Source organism: Rhopalosiphum padi, chromosome 2 (assembly GCF_020882245.1).
Source record: "Rhopalosiphum padi isolate XX-2018 chromosome 2, ASM2088224v1, whole genome shotgun sequence".
NCBI classification, from domain to species: Eukaryota; Metazoa; Arthropoda; class Insecta; order Hemiptera; family Aphididae; genus Rhopalosiphum; species Rhopalosiphum padi.
This window is the reverse complement of record NC_083598.1, coordinates 41,286,873-41,304,040: the sequence shown is the minus strand read 5'-3', so window position 1 is coordinate 41,304,040 and position 17,168 is coordinate 41,286,873. Positions and strand designations below refer to the sequence as shown.

The 17,168-nt window shown below is 28.4% G+C and overlaps 1 protein-coding gene across 7 annotated transcripts in view; it reads left to right on the top strand.

The window, feature by feature from the left end:
* LOC132919568 (potassium voltage-gated channel subfamily H member 2) overlaps positions 1-17,168 on the top strand; it is a 120,732-nt gene that overhangs the window by 79,992 nt on the left and 23,572 nt on the right. The gene's annotated exons all lie outside the window — the stretch shown is intronic.

Sequence of the window (17,168 nt, the reverse complement as noted above, 5' to 3'; positions counted from 1 at the left end):
ATATATTACAGTAGAGTAGTAAAACGATACAATCCATAATACTACATGATAAGTTTTAAGTATAAGACGTATAAGTTATAAGTATTAAATTAATAAGATTTGAAATATTCTATGTGCATTATAATAATTATTAATTTATAATATTATGAATTACATATATATTATTATTTGGCTATAGCAAAATTAATGTATACAAAAATTATTGTTATTAAATATACGTTGTTCAGTAGTCACGAAATGTACATATAAATCATATATTATTTAGTGTAATGTGTGAAATTTATATTTTACAGTTATTTGATCTCCCTAATATTATCAGCCAAAATTCAATATGGATAGGTGACAATAGAATTGTTTTACTTTGTATTTATGTACTTCAATATTTGTACATGATAAATTATAATTTCAATATGTCTATTTGATATTACGGGTTGTTCCAGGATGAGTAAATTTCGTTTAGACCAATTAAAACAAAATACAATATAGACGAGTCAATGTTAAGTCTTTATTTTATATATTACGTATTTAAAAATATATAATAGGTATAACGATTCCGTTAAATAGGATTATACCTGACAATATACACTTGTTTATCTCTATAACAACGTTGAGCTACGTTTAAATGGTTTTTCTGGTTATAATCGAATTCGTAAGCACAGCGATACTAGGTATACAATTTTGGACCATCAGCACATAACATACTCATAATATCGATTATATTCAAAAAAATAATTGATATAATTTAATTCTGACTAAAAAATTGAATTTTTCCCATAATGATCGATGTTTAACTCGATTTTCTTAATTTTGACAATACCACGTTTTGCAGTTCCATCCTTCAATTATAAATTAAAAACGTACACTATTTGATACATTTTTAGTTGAACAATGAAGTATGAACATAATATATGAAATTCAAAAAATGAGTATTACATTAAATTAATAAGAAGGTATTAATTTCACCATACCTATTTATCCGTGATTTATAGCGCGTATCACAAGAAATAAAAGTGTTGATAAGAAATAAAATCTATTATCACAAAATACTAAATATTTATCACTCATTAATTCCCATTCGGCATTTAGTACTTTAGTAGTTTTGTTAAAATAAAAATAATGACTACAAAAATAACTAGTTACTTTTTGTTTTTAACGCGTTAAATTAGATTATTTTACGCAATGGATTTAACTCGTTAAATAAGAAAGTTATAATGAATTAAAACAAACTAGATAAGTAAGAAAGTTACATTAAACCTTCTAGCTAGTTAGTGCTCAGCTTTGCTGATAGCTAAGAAGTATTCAAATATAAGTAGACATGCATATGAATATAAATAATAATATAATATAATAATATGCATATTAAAATGTATATTAAATTGAACAGTACAGTAGTTCCAATGGTGCAAACTATTTGGAATTATGCGAGAGCCATACATTTGTTACCTATCCATTAATGAAAAAAATAAATATGCTAACGGTTAGCATATAATATTCACTAATGGTTTCTATAAATTATAAAAATTATGAATAATTATTATATAAGAATATTAACAAACTATTGAAATATAAAAAATAATATAAACTTTATTATATATGTTTTAATTTGATCATCATCCCCAATTCCTTTTTTTTTTTTTTTTTTGGTTTATTCGGATTACTATTCGTGTTTTCATCCAATTTAATCTAAACAGTTATATAGAAAGTGGATCTTACAGGCTTTACTTCAATATTTTCTTGACCTCTAAAATGTGATGTGAACAAAGTCGACAATCTCAGTAAATTCTGTTTTATGCACTATAAAATATTGTGAAGTAAAGTCAGTTTATTCCATTTTGATGTGTAACTGATTATTTACAAAAGCTCTATAATCTTCTAATATATATAATGAAGACACAAGTAAACTAAATAAATCAAAAAAAGGATTTGAGATAAAATTATGAAATCATAACTATTATTTTAAGTGGGATTTTGTTGATTTACTTCAATCTTTTTTTAACAACGACAACTATTCTATAGTAAATTTTGTCTTTTTAAAAAAAAGATATATCTTTTGTTTAAATTAGTATACGTTTTTAACATAATATTGAGAAACAAATTAAATGAATAGAACAAATGAAAATGTTAGAAGCAAACAGCTAACTTAATTTTATAATTACCATTTATATATAATCATTAGGTCAACAATTATGTATATTTTTTACATTTATATTGGTTTATAGTATACAAACATATTAGATAAAATTCAAAATATATTAGCTGTATAATTTATAGTTAATATTTAAATATTTTTTGTTCAACCGAACATTATGCGCTAAAAATACAAAACATAAAAATAACGAGTATAAATTCACGATAAGCGTTTAACAGAAAGCAAAATAAAAATAAAATTTTATTTTATCGATAATAATAAAAATAATAAAAAATATGAAAGGTTATTGCACTGAGTTTTAAAATCGTATACAGAGGCGTCACCTGTCCGCCAGACGCACAATCAACGAGCAGCTTACATTTCACTAAGTGTAGATAGCTTAAAGCTGTTGAAAACTTCCCGTCACAAGTATTCAAATAAATTGAATTACACTTTCGTACTTTTTCTTTTTAAAGCGAATAAATATATGTATAAATTATGTTTTTTTTATCTCAATGAACTACGGTTGCTGAAAAAAAGAAGAATAAAGCACGAGTTAGCTTTAAAAGTTTTAACAATGTTAATCTATTTTGATATTTTTTTCCTTATTTATTTTCTGTGAAAACGTAATTATATATTAAAAAACAACAGCTTGGATTTTTCATCACTTTAGATAAAATTGATAATTTATTACAATCAAAACATGTAATAAAATATATAAACAATTTAATTAAACGTACTTGATGTTTAAATTAATTAAATACAAAAATAATTTATAATATTATTATTTTATTTTTTGTTGCACTAAAATATTATATATTTGGATACCTAATTAACGAAATACAACGGCATTATTGTTATTTGTTTTTAATATGAATAAATTAATTATTATATCATAAAATAAGTTTTTAATTATATATTATAGTTTATCCCATTCATAATTATTAATTGTATTTAAACATTCATAGGTTAATATTAAAAATAAAATGAAATGATATATTTTTGTAAATTACGAAGAAATATTTTAATTTGATACAAACAGACAAGTTATAAATTTGATAAAGTTAAACTTTTTATTTTATTTAATTCAAAGAGTTATTATAAAAAAAGATAGATACATATTTTATATTTAAGCTTTACGTTGTATTCGATCAGTATGTCGTATATGTAAATCGAAATAAAATAACAATGATCATAATATTATGTGTAAAATGAAATGAAAACCGATGAGTTGATTAATGTTTATTTAAATAATTAACGTTTGAAGTATAATATTATTATCAGTTACCATCATTTGCCAATGATTCAACGGCGACATATATAGGCAATTTAGGTACACCCATACATGTTACACAATCATTTTAAAACAACCAAATTAAATATAATAATAATATTATGATGTGATGCTGAAATTATAATACTCCCAATAACGCGTGTCACATATTGTTATAATATTCGATTGGTGTATTGTATATATTTTTTAATTAACATTAATTTTAAATAATCCAATAATTTACCGTTACGCATTATTTATTTGTTCAGAATAAAATTTATTGAATCGTGTTTTTGATATAGTTTATGTCTAGGTCCGTACAAATCAAACTCGATAATGTTTTCATTTGAATTTATAATATTATTATATTATGATAGATGGAAAAAAAACAATACCAAAAAAATAATTACTTTATTATAGATATAATATAGGTACATACTATCATAATACCCACTTTCAGTAATTTTAAATTCAAGGGGAAAAACCAATTCACAATAATATAAATTTCGAGATACCCAAAACCTGGAGCTTAAAGGACCGTTTTCTAAATTTGTGATATCGATACGATATATCAAGGTTTGTCACCAAAGTTGACTTTATTTATATTAAAGTATATAAAAATATATATACGGGTTATCAAATAAGGTTTTTCAAAGGTAGTTCGAATTGATGGAAATTACAGGAAAGTGCAAACTGAAAATACAATAATATTTACCTTTCAAAAGGTTTTGGAAAAATACGACATTGATGTTTGGTCTGCTCGTGACCTTTTTGTCAGGTTCTGAGATACAGTTTGAGTTGATCCCCATATTGCCTTGGCCAATACTCGATATCGAAATTTGATAGGTCTACCGCATATTATTAGATTCATTTTTTTCTTTAAATATTTTATGGTATTTGGGACACATAATAGAATTCACTGAATAGCGCCCTTGTTATATTATTAATATTATTTGACAGCTATCGCTATCATAGGTCACATTATTCGTAATTCGTATTTTATACGTTAGATTTCATAATTACTTATAACTTATAAGATTTAGATATTGTCGTATTTATATCGATAGTAATATTTTATTATCATTTTATAAAAATGATTTAATATTGTTTACGCGTAAATTGGAATGTTTCATTGAAATTATGTACCTACGGAGCTTATTAGGAAAGAAATAATCGTTAATAATTGGTTTGATTGAATTGTCTTTCCAAAACAAGATTACTGTTAATAACTGTATGTTATTATTGTTATTTAATTATTAATTAATTAATTTTATTTTGTTACTAGCATTGCGCATTATTATTTAAAATCAATTAATTGAATCAATAACGCAATTTTTCATTAATTTTATACACATAAAAATGTGAATAAAATATCGTTGTATGATAATAAAAATAATTTAAAAAAATAATCACATAGAGAATTTGAAAAAAATAAAACAATAACCATAATTTATTAAAGATTTTGTACCCTTGAAGTGTATACTTACGTTGCACCCTAAAGATTATATGGATCTTTGTGTTAGTTCAAATTAATTAATGCCTGTTCACCCAAATACACCTGCAGAAATTAATATCAAATATTTATTTATTAGTTATTACTTATTAGTTATTACTCTTCGTTTCAAACGTAATAAATAAATGTGCGTCTCGGTCTTGTAACAGTAATTACGTAAACTAATTATTAATGGAAGCAAATATGTAAATATTTAATTTTTCAATGAATACAACGGTATGCAATTTGATCAATGATTTAAATATGAGTGTACATAAACGACGTATGGGACGTCACGAGTGTGTCAAGATTGACATTGCAGGCATTGTGCACCACCTAATTCCACTGTCTCGTATAAATTATAAATTATTTTATAAGTGCACTTGATTAATTCTATTGTAATTATTTTTGATTATTAAACATATTATTATTTTATTTGTTTACAAAAATTGACCTAGTATATAGGTAATTGAGTTTTTTTCAACCATACTCGTAAGTATTTGTATTGTACACTTTACAGACATTGTACCATTCACTGATCAACATTTTCAATAGAATTATTATAATTAGCATATATTTTTAGAATTGTTGTTTATATGCAAATGTATTTTTTCACGCAAGAATTTAAACAAAACAAATCCCATTAATGTACCAAGTGAAATAACCGAGCTTATATCACATAATCAACATTGTTCTCTATTTTTATACTCTAAAAGTAAATAATATTGTTAAAATTTAAATAATATTATGAATTTAAGACTAAACAAGTTATTTCATTATTAAAATATAAATTTGTTGTATCTATTGTATAGGGTAGACATTGTATTTTAACTGTTTTATTCTAAATTAAACATTTATATTATTAAATAAAAAAAAAACTTAAATTATAATACAATTAATACACTTTAAATGTGTTATTTAGAAAAATTAATGATTAAGGATTTGGTTATGTACAACTAATATACAAAAGATATTGCATTTAATAAAAAGTACAACTAATATTTGAAAACTCATTACTAGGGCTAGGATTTCTGTGCATTAAAAAATTGTAAAATATGCAATTTATTTACCGAAATATGCAAAAATATTTTTTTTTTAAATATTAGTTAATATTATTACATGCTATAATTATTAAATTATGGTTTTTTAAATTTTCAAATGTGAACGATTGTTGAAAAATGTCAGAGATTTATATTGGCTGAAACTCCTTTCTACATCACACGATGTTGTTGGAGCATATTTAAATGACGTGATTTGTCCCGGATTTAAAATAATATTAATATATTTTTCTTCCGTTTTATATTCGCCGTTTATAATGTTACGCATTTTTAAAAATCTTTCAATCCCTTATTTTTCATTAGTATTAAGTTAATTTTAGTTTAGATAGGTAGTATATTTATGATAATTTGACAAATAAAACCAATAATTATAGATGTTTATTAAATAAATACTATTTAAAATTAGGTAAATAACAAGATTCTAAAAAATGTATATATATATGCAATTATATTCATTATGTTAAAATTATTCAAAAATATGCAATACAAAGACTGTACTGTTTAATCAAGAATAAGCCAAATTGTGCACATATCAGCTGACAATCAATCAATTTGGACTTAAAGAAAAAAAACATGCAAATGCATAGAAATCCTAGCCCTACTCATTATTAATATTTAAATAATAATAAAAAAATAATTCATGTTCAAATGACATAGTATATAAAAATGCAAATCTTAAAATGTTGTTTTTTGTTCTTTAAAGTTTTAATTAAATAAAAAATGAATAATTTATTTTTATACTTAAAAATAATAATCATATTCTTTATTATAAATATTTCCAAAAATGTATACTTATTATTTATTTATTTTTTTTACTTTTTATATTTGATCTTTATTTTATAGAAAGTTGTAAAAATGATTATTTTTATTCGAATATAGTCACTTATATTCTCATTCAGATTTCTGCAAATAGATATATATATATTTTTTTTTTGTATTAAAATGTTGATATATGGATATATAAATAATAAACTATTGGTTTACCCGCAATAAATCACTTAGAGTCGAGACAAGAATTGCGAAGCGGTAAAGAAGTCACTTTATTTTCGTACACATTTTTACTTATCCTCTCACATATTATTACCATTACTTTAAATTTCAAATGACTTTATCTACCTACAATAATAGTAGTTATATTTCAATACCGGATACTTATACATTGATGTATACTTTATGTACATAAAAAAGCCCGTTGTATTCTTAAAAAATAAAAATATTGTTATTTAAAAATTATAATTTTATAAAGATAAAAAGGTAAAATAAAAATAAAGGTGAAATATGAAGTATTATTATACAAATTAAGTAAAATATTATACTACATCAAAGTATAGTGAGAGCATTGATCTCGTTTATCATTGCTTTATTAGATTACCTATACTATTAAAGTATATTAGATGTACAAATAAATAAATAAACTTATAAATGAATTCCATCCATAAACAGATTAACTTAAATATTTTATCAAGCTTTTCGTGTGAGTTTATTTTTTTTTTACGGCTACCAATTAAACTATATTTTTTAATAGTAAATTTAATATTAACTTTAATTTTAATTTCATGGTTTTATTCTCATTGCTCGTGTACGAGTATAATAGATTTAAATCAGATAGTATTTTAATTAATATGAATACTCACAATGTAACATATAGGTATAAAATTATTATTATTTTGAGAACAATAAAGTCAGTTGTTACGGCAATAAACTGAATAAATGAAACTTGGCCCCTGGGAAATATTTTTAATATATGGGTTCTAACACTGTGTTTCAAAAGTCCAAAAATCAAGTCTCAGTGAAATAATCACAGTTGACAAACTGTTAAATGAAAAATGTTTTTTTTTTTTTTTTTATTAATAATATAATTATTTTTTTATATAACAATTTGCAGTACTGTATTACTGAATTACCTAAACGAAATTGTATAGAATATATCTTATCAATATTTAATAACATTTAAGTCGAATTTCGGTGTTGACATGTCTTGAACAGATATGACACAACTTACAGGCGATTATCTAATAATAATATTAAAAAGTATCATCATATTATATAATTTTTATATAATATATAAAATGCACATCTTTATACTACCTTCCTTTGTGTTAAGATATTTTGAATAATGCATAATAGTATTATAATATTATATTATATTATTACGAGTTATTGAATTGTAAAACAACTTGTCTTTGTCGAATTAAGACGAACACAATATTTCATCACTGTAATATAGTATAATATACTGGTATAAAACTTTTACCTATATTTAACTTTTGACGCAATTCGGAAGAATACTTGTATCTTTATTTTGCACTTAAACGTAAAAAAATCATGTGAAGCGATTGTTTGTCAGCATTAATTTGCTAACATTTTGCTCATAAGAAAACTAAATAAAATCTACCGTCGTAATGCGTATAAATTATCATGTACCGATTTGTACTTTACAGTTTATATGAAATCACTATCTGGAACAACTATCGTACTAATTATTTTATTGTTTTAAATTGAAACTATTACATTTAATGCGTTTTAGTTACTTTATTTTATGGTTCATTTGACTCGAGTGAACTTATTTTCTGTGCCAATATTATGCTGTATCCGTATTTTTTTATTTTAGCTATTGTTGGATAACCTCTAAGGACTGTTGTTTTTATACATAAAATATTTATGAGACTGTTAACTTGGGTATTTGTTCACAAACTATAGTTAAATTCTAAACCGCATTAAGAAATATATGTTGTGATTAATACGTATGAATAATAAATGAATAAAGCCGAGAAAAACTAGTTAAGTTAAACTGTATATTTTAATAATAGTACAGTATTATATTTTCATGAAATGACATTCATATCGCTGTTTTTCGTTTTATACACTTTATGATATTGTTGTTTTCAAATAAATATAGAGCTCATCTTACTAGCGAGTGAATAAAAAATTACAAATAGGCTGAATGTTTGCATATTATATGATATAATATATTACATTATATTTCTAAAACATGTACATAATATTTTAGTACTTACACATATGTATAATGTTCACACCTCTTATACTATATGAATTGTGGTAATAATTTATAACTTTTAACAGTAAACAGGTGGTTCATTTGATAGCTCAATCCTGTCTTTCAGCTAAACACGATCCAACGTCTGTAATATTATAGTATATTCATCACAAAAATTACGGTGTTGAACATGCGTTTTTTCAGCGTGGTTCTTATTCTTTGGAATAACATACTTAATATTTTATATGATTACACGTCTTCTCATTTGTAGTCTGAATGACGGATTTGACCCGTCACAATAAACGAACCACACAAATGAACTACTATTAACTTCAGTAATATAACTTACTATATAGCTCAGCGTATAGTATATAATATTTATACATAATATTTACAGTCATAAATAGAGCTTTTTTTAACGTTTATTCACTCGTCGGTGATTGGCTTGACGGCCCTGATGTAATTAATCGACGATCAAACTTTTATTTTAAAAATATAATAATATCTGATAACGATAATAATACGATATCATTTTACGTATATAGAAATATAAACAAGATAAAATATAGTACAACTATACAAATAAATAATTACTTACCGATGATAATATACCTACGTTAGATCTGATTATCTGAGTCTGAGTGGCTGCATACTCATTATAAAAATACTATGGCGGTGCAAATTTGGTCGATCAGCCTATCAATTACCCCGGACATTTATTATGCATAAAGTGATGGTAATGTATAATCAGTTCGTAAAACGCACACACTTCACAACGCCCTCGGAAATGCTTTAGTCTTTATTAGTTTTACTATAATGTAGATCGTATAAAGTCTATCGGTAACAGAGCGTTACGAAATGTTGGTGTTAAAATTGTGCGAACAGTGCCAACAGTATGTCCGTAACGTTATTACAGGCGACTCGGCGTCTATACATTATACAGTATAATATGTGTGTGTGTGAGTTAGCCGTTAGGGTATGTGAATGTGTGGGGGTTTGTGTAATAACAATATCACTAATAATAATGATAATATTAATATGTAATAGGTATATATACTGTTGTATCTTGTATGTCGTCCATTATTCGCACTGTTATGGTTGATCACGAATTTATTGAGGATGGTTGTTTGTATGATATATGGGAGAAAAATAGGCCACTGACTTGGAAACTTTAAATCTCCGCGAAAAACGTAAGATATGAAAACAAGTTATAAAGCAATATACTTTATAATAACATTGATAAAATATCAATAAAAATGTAAGTACACGCTATTATAGATATTTATATAAATCATTTTTGTCGTCGATAAACAAATATTGGTAGAAACTGTACGTGATAAACTTATTTATCAAATGTCGTATTGCAGCTACATGCTTTCGTATTCAATAAAAAGGTTGATTTAAATTAGGGTCTAAGGGTCACCAAGCCAATTTCTTTAAAAATTAAACCTGGATTTAAAAAGGCTATGAAGTGGATTCTGGTCTGCTGTTGCTGTATAATAGGTATCGAGTGAGTCACTGATGGACAAGTTAAATATGAATTCAATAGTATATTATTGAACAATTTCAACATGAAATGTCTATAAAAAAAACTATGTATTTATTTTTTTAGTCTTTTTTATTTTAGTTTTAAGTGTTTGTATTAAACGTTCAAGCAGTATTAACTATAAAAATGACTTATTTTATGCCTTTTTAAATACAAAACAATTTGCAAGTTTTTGTCATTTTAACGAATTTTGTTAATATTTGAACTTCAAATGCTTATAAAAATAAATTGCCGTGGTGTATTTTGAATATCTTTATATATCTATAAGAAAGAACAACTCTTCTTATAAAATCTTAAATTCTATTTTCAAGAATTTTGACCCAATGAATAGTTTTCTATCGTTATTAAATAACTATACATTTTATAGAAAACAAATTAATTCAAAATGTCTATAAATAACTCAATAATAGTTAAAATATTTAGAAAATTGTACTTTATATGGGAAATACTAAAATATAAATATTTGGAAAATATTTCAAGCATCTACAGTATTTATTCGTGGTATGAACCACAACAAAATAACTAGCTTCAAACCTTCATTAAAAATTAATTTGACTTTCCTGTGGACATTTTTTTTTATAAAAGTTGCAAAATGTATAAAGAACCTCATATTATTCAATTTTAAAATCTTAGGTATAAAAATAATACACATTTTTATGAATTTTTTAAAATAGTTTAAACATTTTCAAAATGTTATGGATTTTGTTGAAATTCAAAATTTAAACGCTTTTAAAAACAATATTATGATTATATTTTATTATTAGAAATTTAAGACTTATATGGAATCTCATATTACATTTTTTAGGATTTTTAATCGGCGAATAATTTTTTATCGGCATTAATTAATAATAAAAACAAAAGGGGAAAATTTAAAATGCTTATATATACATACCTATAGCTAAAAAAGAGTTAAAACAGACAATTTCGTTTTTTTTGTATTGAAAATGATCTATCTTATAGATATTAGGAGAATATGTTTTAAGCATCTACTATACAGTTACTTGTTTTCGAGGTTAACCAAAAAAACAAAATTAATTTTGTTGAAAATTTGAGTTGAATAATCATTTTCGATTCTCCTTAATTTTATTATTATTTTTCTCGGTTATTTTGTAATATACTGGGGATTTTAAACGTCGGTGACGTCTATAAAGTACCTACAAACTATACGATAACGTGTAAAAGGAGTGGAGGGAAAAAAGTGCCCCCTCCCAAAAGGCCGATTAGTATTTTGCATATTATAATTTCGAACACAACATTTGACTCCGCTTGTGAATGATGTTAGCTGGCGAACGTTATGTAATGAAGGAAAATAAAAAAAAAGCGCAATAGGAAAATCCGACGACGGGTTAATACTTTATGGTAAAAACAATAAACGCGCGTCCAGTTCTGTCGCCGAATCACGTATTTACGACGTAACGAATCCGCTCAAACACACACACACCACCTTCTTTACGACAGTATTGCATTACGACGGCGATGGCGACTGTAATAATGAATTATTATTATTATTATTATTAATGTTCTCGGTGATGTTTAAACGACGTACAGTTAAAGCCGGACCGACTGCATTTTAAGTCACCGTATGACCCTACCCCCCTCCCTCGTGACAGACGGGAAACGCTCAATCGGCCGTACGTTCATTATTTATCCGCGTCCTGCGCGGAGCTTTCAGACTGCCCCGATGATCCGACCGACCGTTTCTGAAAATATCAAAGGTGCCTCGTGGGGGGGGAGGGGGCTCCGTGTCATCGGCCGCGTACATTATTCATTAGAGTCGGTAAACTAGTTTTAACAATGGTCTTGATCCCAAAAAAATATGCGTATACGAAAATGCCCCGTTTACATCTTAAAATATTCACGATAAAAATACGTTTGAAAATGTGAAAAAAACGGTTTAAAAAATAATGCACAACGGAACCGCGAACAATGGTGATTTTTTTCCTGAAAACAATTTCGAATGCACAGACGTTAAAATGAAATTATTGGTATCGGGTTTTAACTCTTTATAATTGTTTGTAATTATCCGAACGGCAGACGGCGAGACTTTCTCACGTTTGACTAACCACCATGAATGCCGCCCTTTATTAATATTATCCTGTTTATTTATTTTCACAACAATGCATTTTATGCACCAATAATTTACGTTCGCTTCAAAAAAAATTAATTTGAATTTATCATCACTCGAATTGTGTAGAAAATTCTAAAAACTTGCAAAAATTTGTTTTAAAAATAACGTTAAATCATCGCGGGACTCTGAGACGAATTTTGCACTAACGGAGATTGCTACGCGTTTCTAAACACCGTGAAACTATCATGACAAAGCATTAAAATCCCAGCCCCAGCTATCATACCGTCACCGCGGTAATCGTTTCACGGGATCGATTACCGTGCTCGGCGGTCGCCGTGGTCACACTGCGCGATTCTGGCGAGCGCGCGCGACGAGCACCGCCGCCACCGCCGCGGTCGCCGTCAAGCGGTAGGCTCGCGTGCGCGATGCGGCTGACACATTGCTGGGCTCTCGCGGCGGGCGTCGGGTCGCGCGAGTGCCGTTTGCCGCGCCGAACGCGCCGAAAGTGTACCGCGAGCGCGCGCGCCACACACACACAGGCTGTCGCGACACCTGGACAATTTTACGATAACAGTATAGCATAGTGTACCACCCCGTCCGGACGGGCTTTCCGGTCCGCGGCGCGCCATGGGGGATGACCGCGATGACTTGGAAATGCCTCTGATGCCGCGACGAGACGACGACGGTGGTGGCGGCGGCGGCCGAAAGGCGTCCGTGGTGGTGACGGTGGTGCCGAGGGACGGGCTTGCGTACGGAGCGTCGTCCAGTCTGCGGCTGGTTAAGCAGCCGTCGCGGCCGCCGTCGTCGTGTTCGTCGGCCGACGGCCGGACGTCGAACGACCGGAAGAAGAGCTCGGCCAACGGCGGGTTCGCCATCAAGTCGCCGTCCAAGTCGGCCCATTCTTCCGTGTCCGGCAAGACTTCGGCTCAGGTACGCGACTCCAGCTGGGGTCTTGGGTGTGTGTAACCGGTTTCTGGGAGAACCCTCCCCATCTACTAACCCACCAAACTCGATAGCCAAGTCAACACGGCACGTCCATCATTACGTCGGACGTAAAACCGTTTTCGAATCTCCCCCCCCTGATTGGACCGTCCACTCAACACCATAATATTGTAAACGATTATCGGTCATTACGATATCGATTTCGTTAGGATTAGAACTGTCCTTTTTTCGTTTCACATACGTATTTAAATAAATTAACACCTAAAAAATGACTAATATTTTTTGAAGTGTTTTTTCGTTTAAATGACTTTTTAGGAAATAGTATATTTTAAATTAAACTCATACAAAGTAACTTTTGAAATTTCAAGTGGTTTTCCCGAACAAAAAATTTAACGGAACTATTTTTTTTCGATTAAAAAAAAATTGAATTTGTCAAAATTGTAGCAACCGTGTTATATCTATACTATTTACCTATTTAACTATTTTTACTATTATAATAATAATATAGCCCCCCTACCATCCACCATTCGATTCAGTAGTTTCGCCACACGATATCCGATATATTATATTATGATATAATAAAAATATATATTATTAAGTCTCTGCGCCGTGTACGCACTTAGTCGTCCGAGATTTTTCCGTTTTACCGTCATCGTCATAGTCGTTTACTCTCTCAACAAAATAAGCCTTTTCGACCGATCTCTCACGCGAAAAACTCTCAGGATAACGATGATAATATATATATATAACAACAACCCGCTGATAACGGCATAACATTCATATAATAATAATATTCTCGAACGTTGTATTTATGTATATATATATCTGTATCGATTGCGAGTGTCCGGGGGTGCGAACGGGGCGGGGCGTTTTCTGTGTTGCATAGTCTCCCCAACCCCTCAACCCACTTACTACCCCGTGGAGCACTTGACGAGCTCCGGTAATGGTGGGAGGGTAGTGGCGTTTTTTATTCCGCATCCGCAATAGCCCGTCTCCGCGGTGTGCGAAATTAATTTTTTAAGAAAAATAATATAATATTATATTAGTGTAATATTGAAAAATTATTCGAACAAAATTTAAAACGTCGCCCCACAATCTGTCAGAACGCACCAGTGAACTACATCTACAAATATTTTCTTCGGCGTTATGACTTATGATAGGTTATTTAGGCGGATTTGGTCAGGCTGGTTCTTTGTGATTGTCGCCTTTACCTACATAAAGTTATGTATTATAATTAAAGCTGTTGGAGCACTCTATATTTTTCGTGGTTTTAGATATATATATATAATTTATTGGATTCATTTCTAGAGTACCATATACGGGAAAAAGTTTTTGATTTTATTAATTTAACACCTCAAAATCGAAATTATTCAAAAATCGAAAATATTTTTTTCATTACTATAAATTAACACGTTTGGTTGTTAACGTTAATTAATATGTTTTTTACATAAGTCCTACGTCGAAAAGGTTAATGAATACAAATGTTTCGATACAATAAAAAGTTGAACCACTGAGCACGTTTTAAATAACCGTTCTCCTTTAACAGCTTCCTCTAGTAAATTAGTAGGTTTATAGGAAAATTTTAAAAATCATCTGAAATGTTTTAGAATTTAGAAGTTAGAATCTAACGTTTATACATAAACATCACATATTATAATACATTTTCATATATTCCACATTTTAAGCTTCAATAGCCTTTAATTTGTTTGGGGACCAGATAATAATATGCTTTGGCTCCAACAGAAATCCGATTATATGCGTATAATATCAGGTACCTACCTACTTACATTATAGTGCACACATTGGTAAGCACGCGGGCACAGCGGTACAATTTTTTCCGCTTTTGTCGTGCCCCATAAATCGTCGACTCGTCCAGTGAATTAGATTGTTTGGATCTAATGCGACACGACGAGAGACCTCATCTATATCCACCGACTACTGTGTTGGTACACATATAACTGCATAGTGCTTAATAAATAATTATTTTTGCACCTCGTCAGCGCGTTCAAGTGGAAATACATCGCGCGTAATAATATTGGAGTTTACGATAAGCCCGCCAGCGGCTTAAGTATTATATTACGACGCTGCACATAATGTTTATGAAATATATTTTAATAGCGCAGTCGTAGTAAGTTATGCGTTAACTTTGGTGTGCGTATGTACATATATATATATATATATATTCAAAACGTAGACGCGTCTTATCGGTTATTCCTTTTTTACAGACACACGTCTATGATACACATATGGCGACCGATGATTCGGTTTACGGATTCGACCCGTCGTCGTCGTCGTCGTCGTCAAGGGAATATCGATAAAAATAAAGAAAAAAAAATGTTTGAAATCGATATCACTATTTATTTTATCCTGCCATCATTATTACCGATTTCGTTGAAAATATCCTTGATCCTGCTGCAGCTTATTGCTGTTACAATAATAATAATATTATAACGTATGAAATATTACCACCGCGTATGTAATCCGAAAATAAATTACTTGGCAATATAATATGTACGCGTTTCTTGAAAATGTTCTCGCCCTTACACCATAATATATAATTTTCCATTATATTTCTGTATCTGAAAATCGCTCGGTATATTATACAGGTAATAATGTACACTTATGATAATAAGGATTTAATACGATTATTGTTTTGATATCCTCGTCGAACTATAATAATATGTATGCGTCATGTGTGTATATATATTCTTCTTTGAATAAACGCTATCACAAGTTGCAGTACACCGCAATGTCTTGTTAACGATGACGAGTTACCGATAAATAATTCCTAAAGCGCAATGTAATATACAATTTGATAAACGCGATCGTTTGGCGGTACAACAAAAAATAAAGACGTTTTGTACATTATTACTACTAGTGAACAGATAGGAATTGTTAGCATCGCGTAATTTATCGTATGAACGTTAAGTGTAAACGTAAAGTTTAAATTCTATATTATGATAAGTACAAAAGGATAAAACCACAGTAATGTTTCATAATATGCAAGTAGATACTAAAAAGTTTAAACCGTTAGATTTTCATCATAACTTTTTTAAATTACATGCGATGTCATGTTTCTTATTTTAAAAGCTTATTTATTATTAAATTATTTTAAAAACCTCATGTATATAATAAACAAATAAAGTCATTTCGAAAAAATGGGTTTTTCGCGCTTTTATAAAAAAAAAAAAAAACAGTCTTTTGTTCAAAGGTATACTGCAAATTTGTTTCGTGTTTCAGTAATCAAATACTCGCAGCGAATAGCATAAATGATTTGATTACACCTATCGCGAAATGTCTTGTATACTTATATATAAACGGGGTTTTTAAGTGCTATGCATAGAGATTTTTAAATTAGATCCTCACAATATAATATGTGTGATATATATATTATATTTAATGTGATAAAAAATAACTTTAGTCTTTAAAGTTTTTGCAGCATTATTGCATTAGTTTCACTAAAAAAACATAATAGTACCTTATATTATTTTTTATACACTTATGACGATATTTGTGACACACAAATCGTACATTATATACGACTTAATACACGCTATAGTGCGAGTTTCATTGGTACTGAGGTAGGTTTCGATTCTAATAATAACCTGCGTTTTAGTGAAACTCTGTGTGTATACCAATATATACATATAATAATAATAATAT